Source organism: Hyla sarda, chromosome 3 (assembly GCF_029499605.1).
Source record: "Hyla sarda isolate aHylSar1 chromosome 3, aHylSar1.hap1, whole genome shotgun sequence".
Classification (NCBI taxonomy): Eukaryota; Metazoa; Chordata; class Amphibia; order Anura; family Hylidae; genus Hyla; species Hyla sarda.
Genome location: NC_079191.1, coordinates 337,233,465 through 337,245,054, shown reverse-complemented (window position 1 = coordinate 337,245,054; position 11,590 = coordinate 337,233,465). Strand labels below are relative to the sequence as shown.

Sequence of the window (11,590 nt, the reverse complement as noted above, 5' to 3'; positions counted from 1 at the left end):
ATTATGTTTGATTTTTAATACAATCTTAAATGTGACACTTTGACTTGATTTTGACAGAACAGAGTTTTCTTTTATCAGCTTCCATTGATCACGCCTTGTAGTTCTTCAATAACTTGACTATTTTTGGGATATTTTATTCTAGCTCATACTTTTATTTTATCGCTCTATTAAATACACTGTTTATGTCTTTCATCTGCTTGGATGTTTCAGTTACTTGCATAAGAATAAATAAGTATTCTGAGAAAAAGTTTTGGAGATGAATAAATGTAAACTATTTAGGAGAAAAATGACCTCTTTATCCACAATGCTTATACATATGCCTGAAAAAGAACACACAATTCATTTATAAATAACGAATATATCATGGTATGTACCATGCTGGAAAAGCAAGACTCCATTAAAGAGCTTGTCCATCGCTTCTTAAGTCTTTGGCTAAGATAAAATGTAGTATCTGTTTTTCTCAATTTAACATCTGAGACACTTCATGTTACTGTGGATCATATATTAAATAGTTTTTTAGGACAGCGAGATGAATAGCTTGATGTGTCCTCTCCAGGCATGGACCTAGTATTGCAGTACATTCAGGCCAGGGCCGGCGTTAGGGCGGGGCAATCCGGGATATTGCCCAGGGCCCCCATCCCCCAGAGGGCCCCCTGCGGGCTGCTCAGTGGCGGATCCAGGGGGATCTATACTGACAACCTAATATGGGGAAACTATACTGCACCTAATGTGGGGGAACTATACTGCCTACCTAACGTGGGGGGAACTATACTGCCTACCTAATGTGGGGGGAAGTATACTGCCTACCTAATGTGGGGGGAACCATACTGCCTACCTAATGTGGGGGGAACTATTCTGCCAGCCCAATGAGGGGGGAACTATACTGCCAACCTAATATGGGGGGAACTATACTGCCAAACTAATGTGGGGGGAACTATACTGCCAACCTAATGTGGGGGGAACTATACTGCCAACCTAATGTGGGGGGAACTATACTGCCAACCTAATGTGGGGAACTATATTGCACCTAATGTGGGGGAACTATACTGCACCTAATGTGGGGGAACTATACTGCTCCTAAAGTGGGGGAACTATACTGCTATCCTAATGTGGGGGAACTATACTGCTATCCTAATGTGGGGGAACTATACTGCCAACCTAATGTGGGGGAAGTATACTGCCAACCTAATGTGGGGGAACTATACTGCCAACCTAATGTGAGGGGACCTATACTTCTAACCTAATGTGGGGGAACTATACTGCCAGCCTAATGGGGGGGAACTACAACCTAATGTGTGGGGACTATACTGCCAGCCTAATGTGGGGGAACTACAACCTAATGTGGGGGAACAACACTGCCAACCGAATGTGGGGGAACTACAACCTAATGTGGGGGGACCTATACTGCCAATCTAATGTGGGGGAACTACAACCTAATGTGGGGGAACTATACTGCCAGCCTAATGTGGGGGAACTACAACCTAATGTGGGGGAACAACACTGCCAACCGAATGTGGAGGAACTACAACCTAATGTGGGGGGACTTATACTGCCAACCTAATGTGAGGGAACTATACTGCCAACCTAATGTGGGGGAACTACAACCGAATGTGGGGGAGCAATACTGCCAACCTAATGTGGGGGAACTATGCTGCCAACCAAATGTGGGGGGACCTATACTGCCAACCTAATCTGGGGGAACTTCAACCTAATGTGGGGGAACTATACTGCTAACCTAATGTGGGGGAACTATTCTGCCAACCTAATGTTGGGGAACTATGCTGCCATCCTAATGTGGGGAAACTATGCTGCCAACCTAATGTGGGGGAACTATACAAAAATATAAAATTGTACTATTCCGTTCCCCATAACTATTTAATTTTTCTGTATATGGGGATGCATGAGGGTCATTTTTTGCGCTGTGATTTGTACTTTTTATCGGTGCCATTTTTGTTTTGATGGGACATTTGAATTGCTTTTTAGATATTTTTTATGGTATTTGAAGTGACCAAAAATGTGCACTATTAGGACTTTTGGGGCCCTGATTCAGGCTGATGCATCCCATATAAAAGAAATAGAAAAAGACATTGGTCAGTTTTGAAAGATAACTGGCATACTTTACATGAAATAAAAAGTTATGAAAATGATTCATAAGTTCTGCTTCCTGCCTGATTTGTAACATACACTGTTGGGGCCCCATGGAAAGAATTGCGATGGCTGTGACTGAGGTGGCAGTCATAGCTATTGCACGTGTATTAAAAGTGACACTATGGACACATAATTTTTTCTATGACTGCCATTTACATTTTTTTTACATGTGTTCCATGTCATCCTGCATTTGTAAGACAAGAAGGGGGGACTACATAACTTAAATAAAAATTATGCTCAGGGCTTACATTCAAGCTTGTGGTAGCAAGCGCTGAATACACAACTATTGTAACGCTGAGCGCTCTGGGCCCCGCTTCCCCTCCGGAGTGCTCGCGGCGTTACTCCTCTGCTTGCAGCGCTCCGGTCTGCGAGTCTGACCGGGAGCGCTGCTCTATGTCCCTTGGCGGGGATGCTATCCCCGCGGCGGGACGTGCCTGCCTGCGGGTCGCATCTCGTGTCTCTTACCGGCCCCGTCCTTTTGCTCAGTCCCGGCCCGCGCGGCCCCGCTCTTTAGGGTGCGCGCGCGCCGGGTCTCTCAGATTTAAAGGGCCAGTGCACTATTAATTGGTGCCTGGCCCAATTAGTTCCTAAGCACTTCCACTCCATAAAAACCCACCTCCCCTTCCTGTCCCTGCCGGATCTTGTTGCCTTGTTCCCTGAGAAAGCATTTCTGTGTGTTCCATTACCTGTGTATCCAGACCCTTGCCGTTGCCCCTGACTACGAACCATTGCTGCCGGCCCAGACCTTCTGCTACATCCGACCTTGCTCTTGCCTTGCCCTTCTGTACCGCGCCTGTCTCAGCTGTCAGTGAGGTTGAGTCGCTATCGGGTGGAACGACCTGGGGGTTACCTGCCGCTGCAAGTCCATCCGGCTTTGCGGCGGGCTCTGGTGAAAACCAGTAACCCCTTAGATTCTGTTCCCCTGGTGCGGCCCACACCATCTCCTCACTGACACAGAGGATCCACCACCCGTGTCCTCTCCGCATACCAGTCCGGATCCTGACAGTAGATCCGGCCATGGATCCCGCTGAGGTCCCGCTGCCTTGTGTCGCTGACCTAACCTCCGTGGTCGCCCAGCAATCACAGCAGATCGTGCAACAAGGACAACAGCTGACTCAGTTGACCGCTATGCTGCAACAACTTCTGTCATAACAACAGCAACCATCTCCTCCGCCAGCTCCTGCATCTCCTCCGCAGCGAGTGGCTGCTCCAAGTTTCCGCCTGTCTCTTCCAGACAAGTTTGATGGGGACTCTAAACTGTGCTGTGGATTCCTGTCCCAGTGTTCCCTACACCTGGAGATGATGTCGGACCAATTTCCTACTGAACGGTCTAAGGTGGCGTTCGTGGTCAGCCTCCTGTCAGAAAAGGCCTTGTCATGGGCCACACCGCTTTGGGACCGCAACGATCATGCCACTGCTACAATCCAGTCCTTCTTCTCAGAAGTACGTAGTGTTTTTGAGGAGCCAGCACGGGCTTCCTCAGCCGAGACTGCTTTGCTGAATCTTGTCCAAAGGAGTTCTTCAGTGGGCGAATACGCCATCCTGTTCCGCACCCTCGCCTCTAAGCTTTCCTGGAATAATGAGGCCCTCTGCGCGACCTTCAAAAAAGGCTTATCCAGTCACATCAAAGATGTCCTGGCCGCACAATAAATTCCTGCTAACCTGTCTGAACTCATCCATTTGGCCACCCGCATCGACATGCGTTTCTCGGAAAGACACCAGGAGCTTCGTCAGGAAAAGGATCTTGTTCACACCAGGCGGTTTTCCTCCCAGGCTCCTCTCCTCCAACGTCCTTTGCAATCTGTTCCTGTGCCTCCTGCCGAGGAGGCTATGCAAGTGGATCAGTCTCGCCTGACCCAACAAGAGAGGACTCGCCGTAGGAATGAAAACCTGTGTCTATACTGTGAAAGCACCGAACATTTCCTAAAAGACTGTCCTATTCGTGAAAACCAGTAACCCCTTAGATTCCATCTCCTCACTGACACAGAGGATCCACCACCCATGTCCTCTCCGGATACCAGTCCGGATCCTGACAACTATGCAAACCATGCATACCACACCATACTTACCAAGCGGTTTGAGTTGTTTCGTACTTGAGATTGCACCTACATACAAACCTATGTACCTATATAAATAAGAATAACTGACGAAGCGGTTGAGTTGTGCCCATAACCGCGTATGAGGGCACGCCTATAGAGGGCATACCCTATGTTGAATTGATAAGAATAAGGGAGGGTTGGGAGGATACCTGGAAACCACGTACGCCCCGCCTGTACGTTGCGGGGCATTTTATAGTGGTGCCTCCTGTATGACCCCGCCTGTAGGTGCGGGGGGGGGGGGGGGAATTCACGCCCCCTCACACCAATTCAGCCCAAAAGGCTTCCTACCGCGTATGAGGGCATAACCGCGTATGAGGGCACGCCTGTAGAGGGCAAAAATCAAGAAGTAGAATTAATAACAACATTCCTGACCATAATAACCAATACCACAACTAGTCATATCTATCTTCCCCTAAACTGTTCTTGCTAGACTCAAGAAACCAAGAGAATTGTGCCTGCAGGCTGCCGATCACATGGGGCAGTACCTGACACTGAGAAGACATGGTGGTGACGCCTACTACGTCAGGCCCGGCACTGGAACGGGACCTGACTACGTGCTAGCTGATTCGTTCATATTGACATACTCACTGTGGTAATTGCAGAAAGGGGAAACCGATAGAGCTTGTCGGGCATACCATGTCCTCCTGTCCCTGCTGATAAGTGGTGGCAAAATCTTCATTGTTAGTTAAGTGATATGAAGAGTTGACTGGACTGTACCGTGAGCCATATCCTAACCTGCCAACATACCGTCACGAATATGGTCTCAGGAGTAATGACCTGCAGCGAGCGACGGGCCTCCTCATCCTGACCATGCCTGCAGACTCGACAGATCTCAGTAACAATTAAGCCTAAGGACTATCATGCTTGCAGACAGGCATCAACAGAACCACTGTGTCCGCAGACATGACCGACCTCTCCATGACTATCGTACCTGTAGATTTTGACAGGCCTTGCATGCCCTCATGCCTGTGGAAGGCCTCTCTGTGACTATCGTACCTGTAGACTGACAGGTCTCGCATACCCTCATGCCTGTGGATGTGACAGGTCTTTGCGTAACCGCTGTGCCTGGAATGGCAGTTGGACTCGAACCTCGTACCTGTAGGTGTGACAGGTCTTTGAGTAACCCTCATGTCTGTGGAAGTGATAGCTGTTAGCGTGACGCTGACATGAGTGGACAAGACAGATTAATGCGTGAAATAACCACCTATGAGTCGTGAAATTGTAACTCTATGACCTGTGTTAGGGAAACATTGACTAAGCCGTGAATCTCCCTGCAGGCGTGGCAGGTGGAGATGGTATGCAACCCCTGAGTTCCTTTTTTTTTGGGTAATGCGGGAGTGAATGGCAGCCGAGTGCCAGACATGATGTATGCATGGAGAAATGAGATGAGACTAAGTGTATGCTGTTGCGCTGAAGAAGAGTCAGAACAGCATACGCAAGGGCCCCCACTGAAGACGTGTCAGCCAGACGGTTGACCCACTGCCTATCTGTATCGAGTCATATTGCACTGAAGCAGAGTCAGGAACAACAGACTTCACCAGGACTCCGACTGAAGCGAGTCAGACCTGAGGAACTTGGTGGGTGAGAGGACGCGCGAGGCTCTGAAGACGTGTCAGTAGCAGCATCAGTGTGTGAAGCGAGTAGTGTTGAGCGGCATAGGCCATATTCGAATTCGCGAATATTCGCGAATATATGGACGAATATTCGTCATATATTCGCGAATATTCGCATATTCGTTATATCCTCGTTTTATTTTCGCGCATGCGAAAATACGCGCATGCGAAAATTAGCATATGCGGAAATTCGCATATGCGAAAATTAGCATATGCTACTTTTCGCATATGCGAATTTTCGCACGCCAGTCTCACACAGTAGTATTACAGCCTTCTTTACACCACACAAGCTGGAAGCAGAGAGGGGTGATCACTGTGATGTGTACTGTGAAGAAAAAAAAAAATAAAAAAACGAATATTCGTAATTACGAATATATAGCGCTATATTCGCGAAATTCGCGAATTCGCGAATATGCGATATTCACGAATAATATTCGAATTGCGAATATTCGCGAGCAACACTAGAAGCGAGTAACTGTGGTAAGCAAACAAAGGGTGGTGAAAGTAACATGGATCAGTGGGTACGTGTTGGGAAGTACATACATAAGAGTGTACATATTTTCTTAATTTTTTTTTTTTTTTGAAGTGTGAGATCTGATAGGAGTCTACAACCACCATTACAGGGGGTTACTCGGTGTACCCCCTGTGGGCATGGCATAAGAGGGGTATGCCAACCATCTGTGTTTCGTGATGTCGTGTTCTGAAGAAGTGTCAGTAACAGCAACTACGATGTGCTGCCCCCTGCAGACGTGGCAGGTATGACGGGGAAACAACCATCTATGTGTCGTGAAGTTGTTATTCAGAAGACATGTCAATAACAACAAATAAGTACCTCGTCTCCCTGCAGAACGTGGCAGGTGAAGTGAGTGTGCACCACTTGTGTCGTGGTATGAATGTGCAGAATAACATGTCAGCGACCACAATTTTAGTGCATGCTGTAGGACCAGTTAGAAGGTAACTGGTGAGCGTATGACGACATACGGATGCTTGATCTGTGATTGAGCAGTTACTATGGTAACGAGAGTGTGGTATGTTAGCTACGGGACCAATAGCCGGTACCGATGTGTATGCAGAGTGACTATTTGTGATTGTACCGTACAACCTGAGAATATCTGTACAGTAAGAAGCTGCGAGCGTGTGTATGGTATGCAGAGTAAGGTTATGCGTATGAACAGTACTAACTATGAGCATGTGTGCGGTAACACAGCGAGGAGCCAGATACGACAACAGTTATGAGCGTACGTTCAGTGCAACCCGTATGCGCATATGGGTGGATGCAGCGGCACACGTGAGTGCAGTATGACCCTGACGGGCCCAATGCGGTGCTAGTGGTATGAGCGTTCGGCACTATGACTGTACTCACAGTGTGTGGCCTGAAGAGCGTATGTACTGTGTGCAACGATGGAACTGTACCCACTGCATGGAAAACTATTATCATATGAACTGTACACAATACTATAGCTGTACTCACTGCATATAAAATTATGAGCGTATGTGCCATGTACGACAATGTGACTGTACTCCCTGTATGTAACAGTATGAGCGTGTATACTGAGTGGGGTATTATAACTGTACCCACTGTGTGCAACACTGAGTGTGTGTATTGAATGCAACAGCAAACTGTACCCACTGTAAGTGACACCAAGAGCGCACGTACTGTATACGGTACCACAGCTGTACCCACTGTATGTGACACTGTGAGCATGTATTCTATACCATGACGTAACTGTACTTGCTGCATGTGACCCTGAACATGTGTGTACTGTAAACAACGTGCTGTACCCACTGCATAAAACACTATGACGTGTGTGCTCTATACAACACTGTAACTGTGTGCCCTGCATGTGCCACTAAGGGCGCCTGTTATGCAGGATAAATATTATGAATGTTTATACGCGGTGTAAATGCTTGAGCGTATGTGCAATATAAAGCGGTGAACGGTATAGTACTGACATAAGGTAAGAGCAGTAAATGTTATGAGTGTATGCACCGTAAACGTGTTGCGTGCGGTGTGAAGCCATGAGCGTATGTATCGTGTGAAGCTACGTGTGGAAAACATTCTATGAGTGACTGCATGGTATGAGTACTATGAGTCACTGCATGGTGTAAATGGACTGTATGATGATATGAGCGACTGCCCGGTATGATGCTATGAGCGGCAGCATGGTATGAATGCTATGAGTGACTGCACGGTATGAATGCTGTGGGTGACTGTGACGGTATAAATTCTATGAGTTACTGCACAGTATGAAGCTAAGAGTGGCTGCACAGTAAGAGCGTTATGAGTGACTGTACGGTACGAACGCTACTAGTGACTGCAAAGTATGAAATGCTGTAAGTGACTGCCCGGTATGATGCTATGAGCGGCTGCATGTTATGAATGCTATGAGTGACTACACGGTGTAAATGCTACGAGTGACTGCACGGTATGAATGATGTGGGTGACTGTGACGGTATAAATGCTAAGAATGACTGCACGGTATGAAGCTAAGAGTGGCTGCACAGTATGAAACGTTATGAATGACTGTACGGCACGATCGCTACTAGAAATTGTAAGTATGAAACGCTGTGAGTGACTGCGCAGTATGGAAGCTGTGAGTGACTGCGCAGTATGGAAGCTATGAGTGACTGCACGTATGAAAGCTATGAGTGACTGCATAGTATGAAGCGATGAGTGACTGCACAGTATGAACGCTATGGGTGACTGCACGGTATAAAAGTTATAGAGGGACATTTATCAATGTTTGCTTATGTATTCTTTTTTTTAGTAATTTTTTCCTTCCTTTTTTTTTGCTTATGTGTGACTTATTTATCAACTGGTTTCATCCTGTTGATAATTTTCTTTCACGTAAGCAATTTTTCCTTTTTTACTTTGGTAGTAGCTTTTTCTGCTCCATGTTTGAGCTGGAGTAAATTTAGTAAATTTTTAACCCTGTTGTGACTTTTTTTTGCGCAGTTGCGACTGTTGCAGTTAATAAATACCTGACTACCCGTAGTCCATTTTACAATTATTGCTACGTAGTTAATTTTTGGAAAACTTGCTTTTCTTTCTTTCCAGTCAAAATGTCGCACGAAAAATCGCGTAGTTGCAGTTGCGACAATTTTGCGACAATTATAATAAAGAAAACCTGACTAAACCCGTTGATAAATGTCCATAATAGTGACTGCATGTATGTCTAAAACATAAGTGAAGTATATCACATGAATGTACTAAAATCGACATAAGGCAACTGCAACAACCAGTATAAGCTTAATTGTACAGTGTGTAAGAAAGCTGTAGGCAGAGCATGTAGCTCAAGGGTGGTCCGCCACAGCAGGGGGGCTGTTCCAGTGTGACAGGACAGTGAAGGAAACGTGCGCTGCCCCTGCGGGGGGAGGGGGGGATTCGGATGGCGGGCTGGACTGATCCCCAGCTGCACCCTTGTGGCAAGGCAGCCGGGGACCACCAGCTGAGAAACCCCACCTGGGCTTAACGTGAGTGATATAGCCTGTCAGCCTGTCAGGGCAGATACGTTTCTGCCGGCAGGCTGCGGCTGAGCTCTGCCCTCGTGCACATCAGGTGACTTGGCGGTGGCACCCTGGCAACAAGGAGTGCAGGTCACGCTGCGAGAGCCACGGGATGCCGGCAGGGGACAAGCAATGTGAGCACGGAACCGTGTTGGAGCTCAGCCCGGCCGCTGCTGGAAGCAAGAGTCCCGGCCGCATGACCAGTCTCGGCGTGGGTGGATGACGTCACCCGGCCGGCTCCAGGAGCGCTTCGTGGGGGAACATAGGTGACAGGGGATGGGGGCCGGCTGCCGCCGGAACCATAGCGCACAATGTCTCGGGATAACCCGGGCCTACCGCAACCGCCGCTCCTCTCTAGAAACGCCGCACGTGCCTGCTTGGAAACCACGTACGCCCCACCTGTATGTTGCAGGGGTGTTTTATAGTGGTGCCTCCTGTATGACCCCGCCTGTAGGTGGGGGGGGGGGGGTGTCGGAATTCACGCCCCCTTGCACAAATTCAGCCCAAAAGGCTTCCTACTTGTATGAGTTGGTCAGAGAGATTTCATCTATAGGCATTTCATCTATAGGCATATATATGTTTAAAAAGTGGTCAATCCTTTTTCCCAACCCTATAGCAAGATAAAGTGACAGCTATTAGGGTGAAAAAAGAGCATGAAAATGAGCTCCCTTCAAAAGGAAGTAAACTTTCATATTTGCATAATTTTTCCAATGTTGTTTTGCCTGAAGTGTGTCTATACACTACCTGGACCTCTTTAACCACAAAGGGACCCAGGGTGTACAGGTATGCCTTCGGTCCCTGGTACTTAAGTACCCAGGGCGTACCTGTACGCCCGTGGAAATTTCGGTCCCCACCGCGCGCTAGGCGGGGACCCGACCGGGGTGATTGCTGATATCCATTATCCATCAGCAGGCACCCCGCGCTTGTGATTTGCGCCAATTCTGGGTCATTACGGGTCTATGGTGACCCGGAATATAAGGGGGATCGCGGTTGTCCAAGACATCTACGATCCCCTTGAAGGGATAGGAGTGAGGTGGGATAGTAGATCGGGAGGCGGGGGGGGGGTTAACTTTCGTTTTCCCCGTTCTGCCCACCCACAATAGGCGGGGTAGGAAGGGGAAACGACGGAGGACCGGGCGCCGAAGTCAACTTACCCATCGGCGACAGCTGCTGGCTGTGATCGGGACGGGGATCGGTGGAAGAAGAGGATGGCGATGCGACTCCCTGGATCCTACGGAGGCCGGTGAGTTGCCTAGCAACATCTGGAGGGCTACAGTCTGAGACCATATACAGTGATCTCTATACTGTAGCCCTCCAGATGTTGCAAAACTACAACTCCCAGCATGCCCAGACCACTGTTTGGGCATGATGGGAGTTGTAGTTTTGCAACAGCTGGAGGGTCACAGTTTAGAGATCACTGTACAGTGATCCAACTGTGGCCCTCTAGATCTTGCAAAACTACAACTCCTAGCATGCCCACACAGCAGTTTGCAGTCTGGGCATGCTGGGATTTGTAGTTTTGCAACATCTGGAGCTCCAGTTTATAGATCACTGTTCAATGGTCTCTAACTGTAGCTCTCCAGATGTTGCAAAACTACAACTCCCATCATGCCCAAACAGCTGTCTCGGCTTGCTGGGAGTTGTAGTTGAGTACCTCTAGCTGTTGCATAACTACATCTCCCAGCATGCCCTTCGGCGATCAGTACATGCTGGGGGTTGAAGTTTTGCAACAGCTGGAGGCACACTGGTTGGAAAACACTGAGTACAACTCCCGGCATGCACGGTTTGTCACTACATGCTGGGAGTTGTAGTTTTGAAACAGCTGGAGGTCTGCCCCCCCCCCATGTGAATGTACAGGGTACATTCCCACGGGCAGGTTTACAGTAAGGTTTTCTGGTTCAAGTTTGGGCTGCGACAAATTTTTCACTGCAGCGCTAACTCCTACACTAACACATGATAAAGGGTAAAACACAACATATACACCCCCTTACACTTTCCCCCCCAATAAAAATGAAAAACGTATCGTACAGCAGTGTTTCCAAAACAGAGCCTCCAGCTGTTGCAAAACAACAACTCCCAGCATTTCCGGACAGCCACTGACTGTCCATGAATGCTGGGAGTTTAGCAACAGCTGGAGGCGCCCTGTTTGGGAATCACTGGCGTAGAATACCCCTATGTCCACCCCTATGCAATCCCCAATTTAGTCCTCAAATGCGCATGGCA

At 48.1% G+C, this 11,590-nt stretch overlaps 1 non-coding gene across 1 annotated transcript; it reads left to right on the top strand.

Annotated features, from left to right (window-relative positions):
* The first annotated feature begins 412 nt into the window (after positions 1-412).
* LOC130363414 (U2 spliceosomal RNA) lies at positions 413-600 on the top strand. The gene has a single exon (XR_008891823.1). It is a non-coding gene; the product is annotated as a U2 spliceosomal RNA (small nuclear RNA).
* Positions 601-11,590: the final 10,990 nt, after the last annotated feature.